Source organism: Heptranchias perlo, chromosome 40 (genome assembly GCF_035084215.1).
Source record: "Heptranchias perlo isolate sHepPer1 chromosome 40, sHepPer1.hap1, whole genome shotgun sequence".
NCBI classification, from domain to species: Eukaryota; Metazoa; Chordata; class Chondrichthyes; order Hexanchiformes; family Hexanchidae; genus Heptranchias; species Heptranchias perlo.
In genome coordinates, this window is record NC_090364.1 from 2,571,564 (window position 1) to 2,584,946 (window position 13,383).

A 13,383-nucleotide genomic window follows, 5' to 3' on the forward strand; every position below is an offset into this window, starting at 1 on the left:
AAACCCACGACCTTCCGACTCAGAGGCGAGAGTGCGACCCACTGAGTCACAACTGACACCTGAACAGCAGAGAGAGAGAGAGGTCCAAGGACAGGCTCAATGCTGGGAGCACGACAGAGAGCCAGAGGAGGTCACGTGATCCCCTCGCCAGAAGCCGCTGCTGAAAGGTGACACATTGGCTGACGGCAGGGCCTCTCTCCAGCCCAGGGCCTGAGTTTAACACTGATAAAGAGGAGCGCAATGGGGCAGTTGCTTTTAACATGAGACTGCTGTTTAACACAGAGGCACAGACACAGCCTCCCTGCTGCACACCAGATGCTGCAGTTTGCTTTGTTCAGCGACTTGTCGAAGGAATTGAAACACTGGAATTAAAAAAAATAAATCTTCGGCCTTGCCCTGGATTCATTTATTTTGATTTTTTTTATCGATGTATGAGAGTGTGTTTGTTTTTTTTTTTGAAGACCCTAATGTGTGCCCCTCTCTTGCTCTTGGTCTCTCTCAAGCCGTTTGCCATATGGACTGAGGGGACAGTGCTCTCGCTCCTGATTGATCCCCTCCGCCCCAACTGTGAGGAGCTGTGCAAGGGCAGTGGTCCAGGGAAGACTCCTCTTTTGAAAATATTTCTCCTGACCGGAGGCGACTACAGTTTCCAAAGGTAACTGTGCCCTTTCTAGTACCTCTCCCAGGTGCCTGTTCATCAAGTGTAAGTCTAGATGGTGGATTTGGGCATGTGATTCAGTAGCAACTCCTTGCATTTATATAGCGCCTTAACATAGTAAAAGTCCCAAGGCATTTCACAGGAGCGATCATCAAACAAAATTTGACACTGAGACATAAGGAGATATTAGGACAGGTGACCAAAAGCTTGCTCAGAGGTAGGTTTGAAGGAGCGTCTTAAGAGGTTTAGGGAGGGAATTCCAGAGCTTAGGGCCGAGGCAGCTGAAGGCACGGCCGCCAATGGTGGAGCGATGAAAATCGGGGATGTGCAAGAGGCCGGAATTGGAGGAGCGCAGAGATCTCGGAGGGTTGTGGGGCTGGAGGAGGTTACAGAGATAGGGAGGGTTGAGGCCATGGAGGGATTTGGAAACAAGGATGAGAATTTTAAAACCCAGGTGTTGCCAGACCGAGAACCAATGTTGGTCAGCGAGCACAGGGGGTGATGGGTGAACGGGACTTGGTGCGAGTTAGGATTCGGGACAGCAGAGCAGTCTTCATAACCAAGCTGGATCCTATCCCTTATGAACCTCTAAACACATTTACCAGTGTCAGGAGACAGAACCCTGACCAAATCTTTCCTCTGCTCTGGTCCAGTGATACTGAGGCTAATTGTAGAGTCACAATTGCAATAGCTAACGTAGCACAGAGCAGGGGTTAAACCTGGAATTCTTGTTCAGTATTACTGATGGTGCTGCTTGGTAATTTATTAATTATGCTAAACCTTTATAAAACACTGGTTAAGCCCCAGCTGGAGTATTGTGTCCTATTCTGGGCACCGCATTTTAGGAAGGATGTCAAGGCCTTGGAGAGGGGGCAGAGGAGATTTACCAGAATGGTCCCAGGGATGAGGGACTTCAGTTATGTGGAGAGACTGGAGAAGCTGGGGTTGTTCTCCTTACAGCAGAGAAGGTTAAGGGGAGATTTATAGAGGTGTTCAAAATCATGAAGGGTTTTGATTTAGAGTAAATAGGGAGAAACTGTTTCCAGTGGCAGAAGCTTCAGTAACCAGAGGACACAGATTTAAGGTAATTGACAAAAGAACCAAAGGCAACATGAGGAAAACATTTTTTACACAGCAAATTATTAAGATCTGGAACGCACTGCCTGAAAGGGCGATGAAAGCAGATATAATAGCAACTTTCAAAAGGGAATTAGATAAATACCTGAAAAGGAAAAATTTGCAGGGCTATGGGGAAAGAGCAGAGGAGTGGGACTAATTGGATAGCTCTTTCAAAGAGCCAGCACAGGCACGATGGGTCGAATGGACTCCTGTGCTGTATGATTCTATGGTTCTAGTAACATTTAATATGAACGGAATGACTTGGAGCAACTAGAGACAGATGTGGACAGTGTGTGGATATGTGGACAACTGCAGGTGTGTTATCTTCTCTGTTGACAAGATCAAGTCAACAACGGTCGAGAAAGAATGGCCACAGGAGGAGATGAGAAGGTGGTGCAGTTTTTATTTTGATGCAACTGAGTAGCTCACTGGGCCACTTCAGAGGGCAGTTAAGAGTCAACCACGCTGGTGTGGGACTGGAGTCACATATAGGCCCAGACCGGGTAAGGACGGCAGGTTTCCTTCCCTAAAAGGGACATCAGTGAACCAGTTGAGTATTTACTAATATGTTTTATATTTTTATTTTTAAAAATTATTTATTTTAAACTGTAATCAAATTCTCTCACTGCCATGGTGGTATTTGAACTCACGTTCTGAGATTATTAGTCCAGTAACATTACCACAATGCTACTATACACTGCTATCTATTGCTTATATGTCCCTCGGACTATAATGGTGCCTCTTGGGGTAATCTTGGCAGATTCACAAACTCTACCATTAGATTTCAGTGTCAGCACATTGAGAAATATGCAGATTAACGGGATATTTAAATTTAATATACAACACCCGAGGTTGCATGGTATGTAGGTCACAAAGACCAAAAAAAAAACTGTGGCGACTCCTGGCCTACATTATCTGCTCATAAATGTATAAAGCCACAAAAGAATATTTTGATTTGGGATTGGTCCCCATGGTTTACACCAGGGCAAGCAGATGGTGACAATGGCTGTAGAAACTAGTAGCAGAGTGGCAGTTCTGAAGAAAGCTTATCCCTGTGTGTTGCTATTGCCAAATCCAGGGTCCAACCAAGTTTATAATTCACCTAGTTTTTCAGGCAACAGGGGAGTGGAAATCTGGAAAACTCTTTCCCCCCCCCCCCCCCCCAAAAGGCTGTGGATGCTGGGGGTCAAATGGAAATTTTCAAGAGTGAGATCGATAGATTTTTATTTTAGGTAAGGGTGTCGAGGGATTTGGAGCAAAGGTGGGAAAATGGAGTTGAGGTGTAGATCAACCATGATCAGATTGAATGGTAGAACAGGCTCGAGGGGCTGAATGGCCTCCTCCAGTTCCTAGTGATGGAATCCCTGCTTTACAAACAACACAGGAAATTCGTCTTTGCTTTTAGACTCAGTGAACTCCAGGAGGATTTAACACTCGTCTCCCGAGGGGTGTCCTCCGCAAGATCAGAGAAGGAGAGCCGGATTGGCACGATGGTGGCAGGAGGTGAGGCTGCACGGGAGAGGGTGGGGAGAACGGTAGTCCCTGCGTCAGGTTTGTCAGTCGACCGCAGACCACCAGAGGATTGGGGGGGTGGGGGTAGATGTCTGTTGATCCAATTATCCTTGACATCATTATTATGCAATTGTCACCGCAGCAACAACACAAGGAGCTGCCGACAGAGCGAGCCAGATCTCCGTGTTTGTGCCAGAAACACAGAAGTTTTTATAATCACACCGCAATACAAATGTAAAGCAGTTGGCATAGAACACACCAGCACTAAAGCTTTGCACATCTCTGCTCATGCCTTATGTCTGTTTGGGAGTAACATGGAGAAGTGTGGTGTAAATAAGGTAGAAGACAGCATTCTGTGATTTACAGAAAAGAACTAACCAAATGTCCCTCCCCCAAGAGAACTGGTTAATATCCAACATCAGACTAATGGAAGAGAATGGATTCTACTCTTTACCCCAGTGAAATCCTATTTCTGGCAAACACTGACTCTGACCAGAGAGAACTGATGCAGTCCTGTACGAGGTACAACAAAAGCAATGTGGTGCACGGATATTCCCAGTAATATTTAAATTAAACAATACAGTGGACATATTAATAATTAAAAGAATTAACTTTGCAAATCAAAATAGTGAACTTTTCTCCAGCACACAGCAATAGAAGGATCAATAAAGTAATCAGACACCTTGGTGACCTGCACCCTTTAGCTGAATTTCTCAATTTAAAAAAAGATACACAACGGGACTCTAAGGATAGATTGCAGGAGGACAGAGATAGGTTAGGGAGTGGGCAGATAGGTAGCAAATACAGTTCAATAATGAGAAATGTGAAGCAGTACATTTTGAGAACAGAAGAGGAACAGAGAAATCTAGGGATGCAGATACATAGATCTTTAAAGGTGGGAGTACAGGTAGAAAAGGTCATTTAACAAAAGAAAATAGGATTCTGGGTTTTATATAAGAGAAGCACTGAATATAACAGCAAGGCGATGATGTTGAATTTGTGCAAGGTATTGGTTAGGCCCCAGACGCTGTATTACTTGCAGCTCTGAGCTTCCCCAGTATAAGATAGGGGAGCAGAGCCATGGAAAGGACAGAGGGAAGATTCACGAGAACGGTAGCAGGAGTTAGAGGATATCGATATGACGAAAGGCTCAAAAGGGGTGATTGAGGCAGAGACTGAAACATCATTTAAAGGAGAATTGGATAAGGGTTTGAAAATGGAGAACATGAATAGATATGGGAAAAGGGCAAAGAATGGGATTAAAGTAGATGGCTCCAGTCGAAGAGCTAGCACTGGCATAGGCATGATGGGCTGAATGGTCTCCTTCTGTACTGTACTGATTCGATGACTTTAGGTCTCTGATTTACATTACATTCCTACATTACAACAGTGACTACACGTCAAAAGTACTTTATTGGCTGTAAAATGCTTTGTGTCGTCCTGCAGTTGTGAAAGTGCCATATAAATGCAAGTCTTTTTCTTTCTTTTTCTCTTTTTCTTTCTCTTTTTCCTCTCCTTTCTCTTGTCTTTCTCTCTTTCTTTTCCAATAAAATAATCAACCAACTAGCAGGCATCTATATAAATGCATTAGTTATAGTCCAATGTATTTGGTATCCATTTTGTTTTCGATAGGGCCCATCTGTATCTCCTATATTTATCCCGTAAGTTCCTGCTTCATCTCACACATCTTTAAGCAAACTGTCTCTTACCATTGAGTCATTTAAAGAAACAGTCCATCACTACATTCCGAGTGCAGCCAAGCCTGTAAAACCCTCGTTAACTCGACAGCGAGAGAGTCATTGCTCACAGGCTGCACAAGAGGGAGTTGTGACAGCTCAGGCCCACAATCTACCACAGTGGAATAGCCTAGTTCTTGTATCGAAAGCCGGATCCTGGTGGGACATTTGGCAACGCTGCAGTCGGCGCCCCCCGTCTCCCGTGGCAGTCGACAAGCTTCAGTGGTTTTCGCTGTCCTTTATCAGGTCAGCTTGATCTCGGAAATAAAAGGGAAATCTGAAAGAAAGCTGAGTGTGTTGCAAATCAGAGGAGAGAAAAGACGGCTTCACATTTCGACCTGCGTCCTCCAGAACTAAAACAAACTGGAAGGGCGATTTTAACCCCACCTGCCAAGCGGAAACTGGGTGGGAGGGGGAGCAAACACCATTGCAACGACTATTATACATCCTCCTGAATGGCTCCTTTTTGATAAAGGCACTTTCCAGTGTGGAAGTTAGCTACATGATGGGTTTTGATAGAGTATATAAGGAGAAACTATTTCCAGTGACAGGAGGGTCGGTAACCAGAGGACACAGATTTAAGGTAATCAGCAAAAGAACCAGAGTCAACCTGAGGAAAAAAAATTTTTACGCAGCGAGTTGTTCTGATCTGGAATTCTCTGCCTGAAAGGGCGGTGGAAGCAGATTCAATAGTAACTTTCAAAAAGGAATTGGATAAATACTTGAAAAGGAAAGATTTGTAGGGCTATTGGGAAAGAGCAGGGAGTGGGACTAATTGGATAGCACTTTCAAAGAGCCAGCACAGGCATGATGGGCCGAATAGCCTCCTTCTGTACTATGATTCTATGATGAGACCAGAATTCAGGTTCAATCCCTGGTTTGTGCTGAGTTAGATGATGGAGACCATGTGATAGAGGGGTGGGAGGGCAGCTGTTTCCTGTACAATGATTGCCCAGCGAGGATTAGCCCCTTGAGGAGAGGAGGGAGGAAGAGAGGGGCTAACAAAAACAAAGGACAGAAACAGCCAGCGAGCCCTGTCTGCCACCATCTTTAATATTATGGACAAGACGAGTGTCGCAGTGACTAATTTTTTTCCGTAGACTCCTAGGTCAGGACAGTCCAGTCCCTTTACAGACTTACCGGTGATCTTTATAGAGCTGTAGAGCACATAAGACCTCAGCCATCCACTTAGCATTAATCCGCTGGCCTCTCACCAAATTTATGAATCTTTAGAACTTTTATGAGAAGGCTTGGGTTTATAAAAACAAAATAGCCTATTAAGACTGCAATAACCTTTTTATAGACTTTCGCTAAAACCTGGGAGAATTTTTTTTTTCCCAGGCACATTTTTTGATCAAGGGCATGAAATCATTCTAACGTGAGACATGAGGGGAAATGGCAAGAGAATGCTATGGAGGGAGGGTTAGCCCAGCATTCAGAGCAGCAGCGAACACCCTGTATTAACGCCAACTACCTGTGTCTATATATTATACCCGCAATGTGCTAAATGTCCCGAGAGCTTCACAGAGGAGGCACAGGCCCCGAAGGAGAATTGGGGAAGACAGAAGTGAAATACTGCCGATGCTGGGAACACTCGGCAGCATCTGTGGGGAGGGAAACAGGGTTAACATTTCAGGTCGATGGCCTTTCATCAGAACTGGAAGACGTTGGAGATTTAACAGTTTATATGAAAGCACAGGGGAGGAGAGAGGAAAGAACAAAGGGGAGGGTTTGTGATAAGATGGGGGGCGGGGTGCAGGACTGATTAAGGGACAAGAGGGATGATGGTGCAAGGCAAGGAGGGTGATAATGGGACAAGTAGAGAACCAAAAGATGGGACCAGAGGAGGTGGAAATGATTACAGCAGAACCATGACCTGCACCTGCTGTCCGAGGAAGTGGGAGCGGTGGTTGAGTTGTTGAACTCAAAGTGGAGGTCGGAAGGCTGTGAAATGCCTGATCGAAAGATGAGGTGTTGTTCCTCGAGCTTCCACTGAGCTTTGGAGGAAACGAGACCTGTGCAGCTACATCTGTGTATTCGTGTCTCGTGTATTGGAACAGTGTAGGAGGCCGAGGGCAGACAGGTCGGAGTGCGAGTGGGACGGAGAGTTAAAGTGGCAAGCGACTGGAAGCTCAGGGGATTAGGGAAGGGAAGGAATCAGGGAACGTGGCTGAAGGAATGGTCGATAAGGTAGGTTTCGAGGTGGCTTTTGAAGGTTGGCAGTGAGGTAGCAAGGGGGGGAAAGGGTTTACGGAGGGAGTTCCAGAGAGTGGGGCCGAGTCTACCACAGAGGGTAGAGGTTGGTGATCAGAGTCTGAAGAAAGCAGTACGGCACACAGGGGCTGGAGGAAGTTGCATGAATATCACGAGCTGTATTTCTCAATAATAAAATAAAATTTACACTTTTTAAATTCGTTTTTTAAAATGAATTCTCAGGATGTGGGCGTCGCTGGCAAGGCCGGCATTTATTGCCCGTCCCTAGTTGCCCCTTGAGGTGGTGGTGGGCCTTCTTGAACCACTGATAGTTGATGCAACTGAATGGGTTGCCAGGCAACCATGTCGGTGTGGGGACTGGAGTCACATATAGGCCCAGACCGGGTAAGGACGGCAGGTTTCCTTCCCTAAAGAACATTAGTGAACCAGTTGGGTTTTTACGACAATCCGACAGCTTCATGGTCACTTTTACATTTACCTGAGGAAGGAGGAAGTCTCCGAAAGCTTGTGAATTTAAAATAAAATTGCTGGACTATAACTTGGTGTTGTAAAATTGTTTACAATTGTCAACCCCAGTCCATCACCGGCATCGCCACATCACTTTTACTGGGAACAGATTTTTATTTTCAGATTTTTTTTTAAACTGAATTCAAATTCTCAAACTGTTATGGTGGGATTTGAACTTATTAGTCCAGGCCTCTAAATCACTAGTTCAGTAACATAACCGCAACACTCCTGTACCCCCGCTAGGATTAAGGTTGGTATAGGTGTACTTATAATCTAAATGGCCCACTAGTCTTGGCTGACACTCCAGTGCAGTACTGAGGGAGCGCCGCACTGTCGGAGGGTCAGTACTGAGGGAGCGCCGCACTGTCGGAGGGTCAGTACTGAGGGAGCGCCGCACTGTCGGAGGGTCAGTACTGAGGGAGCGCCGCACTGTCGGAGGGTCGGTACCGAGGGAGCGCCGCACTGTCGGAGGGTCAGTACTGAGGGAGCGCCGCACTGTCGGAGGGTCAGTACTGAGGGAGCGCCGCACTGTCGGAGGGGCAGTACTGAAGGAGCGCCGCACTGTCGGAGGGGCAATACTGAGGGAGCGCCGCACTGTCGGAGGGTCGGTACTGAGGGAGCGCCGCACTGTCGGAGGGGCAGTACTGAGGGAGCGCCGCACTGTCGGAGGGGCAGTACTGAAGGAGCGCCGCACTGTCGGAGGGTCGGTACTGAGGGAGCGCCGCACTGTCGGAGGGGCAGTACTGAGGGAGCGCCGCACTGTCGGAGGGGCAGTACTGAGGGAGCGCCGCACTGTCGGAGGGTCGGTACTGAGGGAGCGCCGCACTGTCGGAGGGTCAGTACTGAGGGAGCGCCGCACTGTCGGAGGGTCAGTACTGAGGGAGCGCCGCACTGTCGGAGGGTCAGTACTGAGGGAGCGCCGCACTGTCGGAGGGTCAGTACTGAGGGAGCGCCGCACTGTCGGAGGGTCAGTACTGAGGGAGCGCCGCACTGTCGGAGGGTCAGTACTGAGGGAGCGCCGCACTGTCGGAGGGTCGGTACTGAGGGAGCGCCGCACTGTCGGAGGGTCGGTACTGAGGGAGCGCCGCACTGTCGGAGGGTCAGTACTGAGGGAGCGCCGCACTGTCGGAGGGTCAGTACTGAGGGAGCGCCGCACTGTCGGAGGGTCAGTACTGAGGGAGCGCCGCACTGTCGGAGGGTCAGTACTGAGGGAGTGCTACATTGCTGGCAGTGCTGTCCTTCAGAGGAGATGTTAAACTAAGATCTCTTTGACCCATTCCGATAGTTCAGGTGGTAAAGATCCCATGGTGATATTGAAAGAAGGACGGGGAGAGTTCTCTCACTGCCTTGACCAACATTTCCCCCAAATCACCACCAATCATTCACTCGTTACTCCTTATGGCATCTGACTATGTACAAAATGGTGCCTATGCGCTTTCCTACATAACAACAGTCACTGTGGGTGAAACACTTTGAAGCTTTTCTGAGTGATGTGACTGAACCAGCGTTATCTGAATGCAAAATTCTTTTCTTTCTTTACTTGCCAGTTGGTGTAGTTGGAGCTGGGCGAGTACCGATATTCTCAGTGACGCCAGCACAGGATGTCCCTGGCCAGCCTTTAAACATAATTCCACGAGGTGTTCTAAATGAATCAATGTCTCCACTCAGAGTGAAGTGTTTCAATGCGGAACGATCCCTCTTGCTCCTGTCAATGAAAGAGAGACTTGCATTTATATAGCGCCTTTCACAACCTCAGGATGTCCCACAGCGCTATATAGCCAATGAAGTACTTTTTTTGAAGTGTGGTCATTGTTCTAATATAGGGAAATGCGGCAGCCAATTTGTGCACAGCAAGATCCCACAAACAGCAATGTGATAATGACCAAATCATCTGTTTTTAGTGATGTTGAGTGAGGGATAAATATTGCCGGGGAGAGCTCCCCTGCTGTTCTTCGAATGGTGCCATGGGAGCTTTTCCGTCCACCTGAGAGGGCAGACGGGGCTTCAGTTTAATGTCTCATGTGAATGACGGCACCTCCGACAGGGCAGCGCTCCCTCGGTACTGACCCTCCGACAGGGCAGCGCTCCCTCGGTACTGACCCTCCGACAGGGCAGCGCTCCCTCGGTACTGACCCTCCGACAGGGCAGCGCTCCCTCGGTACTGACCCTCCGACAGGGCAGCCCCTCCTCGGTACTGACCCTCCGATAGGGCAGCGCTCCCTCGGTACTGACCCTCCGACAGGGCAGCCCCTCCTCGGTACTGACCCTCCGTCAGGGCAGCGCTCCCTCGGTACTGACCCTCCGACAGGGCAGCGCTCCCTCGGTACTGACCCTCCGACAGGGCAGCGCTCCCTCGGTACTGACCCTCCGACAGGGCAGCGCTCCCTCAGTACTGACCCTCCGACAGGGCAGCGCTCCCTCGGTACTGACCCTCCGACAGGGCAGCGCTCCCTCGGTACTGACCCTCCGACAGGGCAGCCCCCCCTCGGTACTGACCCTCCGACAGGGCAGCACTCCCTCAGTACTGACCCTCCGACAGGGCAGCCCCCCCTCGGTACTGACCCTCCGACAGGGCAGCGCTCCCTCGGTACTGACCCTCCGACAGGGCAGCGCTCCCTCGGTACTGACCCTCCGACAGGGCAGCGCTCCCTCGGTACTGACCCTCCGACAGGGCAGCGCTCCCTCGGTACTGACCCTCCGACAGGGCAGCGCTCCCTCGGTACTGCACTGGGAGTGTGGGCCTGGATTACGTGCTCAAGTCTCTGGCGTGGGGCTCGAACCCACCACCTTGTGACTCGGAGGCCAGAGCGTGCTATCTACTGAGCCGATACAATTAAGGGACCCAGGGCCAGCACTGCATCTGCAGGCAGTGGGGAGGTGACTGGTCCATCCTGCCATGTGCTCACCTACGTGCGGCCTGCAGCACTGTGTAAGCTAGACTGACGCACGGACGACAGAACATTGAAGAGAGACACCAATGTCTTGGCACAGGTCTTGTTCCTCCTTAAATTGCTGGCGTGTTCCTTCTCCTCTCTGCTACAAGCTCTCTAACCCAACGTGGTTCAATAGGGAGCGAATGCAAATGGTGTTTTAAATGATTTATCAGTGTTTCACTGCTCGTTTGAGGCTGCTGGGCAGAGTGGGATTTTTTTGGGTGAGTTGGTTGACCAGATGTGGAGCTCCCTCTGTGGCCTGGTTGCTAAATGCACCCTCCCCTTTCCCGGTGTAGACTCGGCTATACTCGCCAGGCCAGCAATGTTTCGCAGTCTGTGCTGAGTTAGCTGCTACCACCGGCCAGGCCTGGGTTTGGGGAGCAACTGTGTGTCGCATTGCCCCTGAGTTACAGGGGAGGGGGCTGGGGTGTGTGTGTATGTGTGTGTGTGTGTAATAGTGTACATATACACACACACATACCCGCACATGTATGCACACACTGCCAACACAAGTGGATACTCACACTCACACGCATATGAGTATACACGCACACATATGGGTGCACACAACCGCACGTATGTGAGCATACACACGCACACATCGGCCATGAGTAGGATGGATTAGCTCAGGGGACGCCCACTATCAGGATGCGAGCTACAGTCCCAGGTGGGAAACATTCCCCCAAGAGCTTCATTGCAAACGGTATTTTGCAACCCGATATTCCAGGTGATATTCTCGGGCTGGGGAGGGAGTGAGAAAGGCAAGCAGCAAAAAACAGTAGCACTAGGGTTACACCTCGAACTGGCAGCAGGACCTGCTTCAGACTCTGGCCAGAACACCAGCGAGGAAACTATTGAAATGTCTCCTTTTTTGTAAAACAAAATAAATTGTGACCTCCTTTTAAAATACAGTGCTTCTACTCACCGTAATATCCAGTAAACACCCTGTTGAGATAACTGAATGTATCACATCACTGCCTGGCGTTGTAGTGATCATTCAGACCAGGAAAATCCCACCTTTCATTGGTCGTCTGCCTCAGTTGAGGGAGCATTAGGGAGCCGTTGCCATCAAGTGTCCATGGGTTAGGAAACAGAAAATCTTGCTCTTGATCGCTGACCGATGATCTCCCCCGCTGGAAAGTACAAGTGTTCAGGCATCACATGAGGGCAGGATCGGAATCATCCCTCCATGGACATTCAGCGTCTTTTGGGTGAGATATTGGAGGTGTGGGGAACATCTGTAGGACTGTATCCCAGCCTCAGACAGCAGATGAGAAATATGGAGGGAAGGAAATTGAGCATAAAGGAGGCGTGGAGTAAATTGGGGCCTTTTTGTAATGCAGACTTGTTATGGAAAGCTTGCAAAGAAATGGTAGAATCCAACTGTACATTGTTACCTCGAGGTCATAAGTCTTGGGACTGCGCACGGTCTGTTTGGAGCACGGCCGACGGCCCTTGTCGTTCTGTCTCTTCGAGCTGTGCCTATTTTCAATTTAGAGTCTCGCTCTGCAAAACACACCCACTTGCACCAGGAAAAGGAGCAGCACAACTGGTGCCAAGTGTGGAGGAAGTGAGCTGGGAGGAAAGGAAAGAGAAGCTTAATCTTTACAAACGAGAGAGAGAGGAAGACTAAGAGGATCCTCACCAAAGTATATAAAATAATCTGGCTTTACCTCTTCGAAACCCATTTCACAACACTGCAAAGTGGGGCAAGAAAATAGGACCAGAGGTCACAATGAAATTAGTGAAAAATACATTGATATCAGGTAGCAGATAACACGTCTTTACTCAAGAGTGCTAAATGTTTGGAATAATCTACCAAGTAAGGTTAATAGAGGCAGAAACTCTGGAGCTATTCAAAGTACATTTAGTACAATTAGATGCCATAATGTGACAGTTAATGTACTGGAGGGATGGGCTCCAATTACCATATTGATAAAATGAAGAGCAGAAGAAGGCAGATTTTGGAAGCTGGAGACAAAAGCCTGTCAGCTGACAACAATTTCCTATCCAGGAGCGCGAGAGGTGGTTTTGCCTTTATCACAATGAAAGGTCACCATATGCCCATCCTAATGGCCCAGGCAACAGCCTCCCAACTGTGCCTGGGCAACTGAAATGACCAGCAAGCTCCTCGTGGTTTTCTAGCTGGGACCCGTTGCACTTGGTGTCCTCCTGAGTAACGGGGATTTGTCTGTTTATTGGATCCTAATCTGCATCCCTTACTTCCTCTCACCAGCTTGACTAAATAACTCTGCTGTGCTTACTCACGTTACGCCTTGTGTCGACAGTATGATAATGGATCTGTGTGGAAGCCCCAGAGATACAACAGGCTCAGCCTCGTCCTGTCAACGGAGAAGGGGCAGTCAATAAACTGCAAAACGTTCGTGTTTAGCAGTTTGGTAAAGCAATTCTTATTCTGTGCACAAAGAATCAATAAACAGAAAATAAACCAGAACCAATTAAAGGAAGGCCTTGAGAAGGGAAGTATATCTCCAGACTCCGGGAGACTGCACTTAATGAAGTTCTAGCAAAGCCTAACAGAGCTTTGTGCACACACATTATTCAAAAAGGTTTTTTCAGACCAGGAGGTGCCATTCCCTGGTCCATGCTGAACTATCTGACTGTAGCTTCTCCGCCCCTGGATCAGGGGGGAGAATAGACCAGGGTCTCTGCTCCTGATTGGTGATGTTCCCTCTAGACCCAC

At 48.6% G+C, this 13,383-nt stretch overlaps 1 long non-coding RNA gene across 1 annotated transcript; it reads right to left on the reverse strand.

Annotated features, from left to right (window-relative positions):
* Positions 1-9,290: 9,290 nt before the first annotated feature.
* On the reverse strand, positions 9,291-12,188 carry LOC137305324 (uncharacterized). Its single transcript, XR_010958701.1, has 2 exons — positions 11,605-12,188; positions 9,291-9,451 (listed from the first exon to the last, which is right to left on the reverse strand). It is a non-coding gene; the product is annotated as an uncharacterized lncRNA (long non-coding RNA).
* Positions 12,189-13,383: the final 1,195 nt, after the last annotated feature.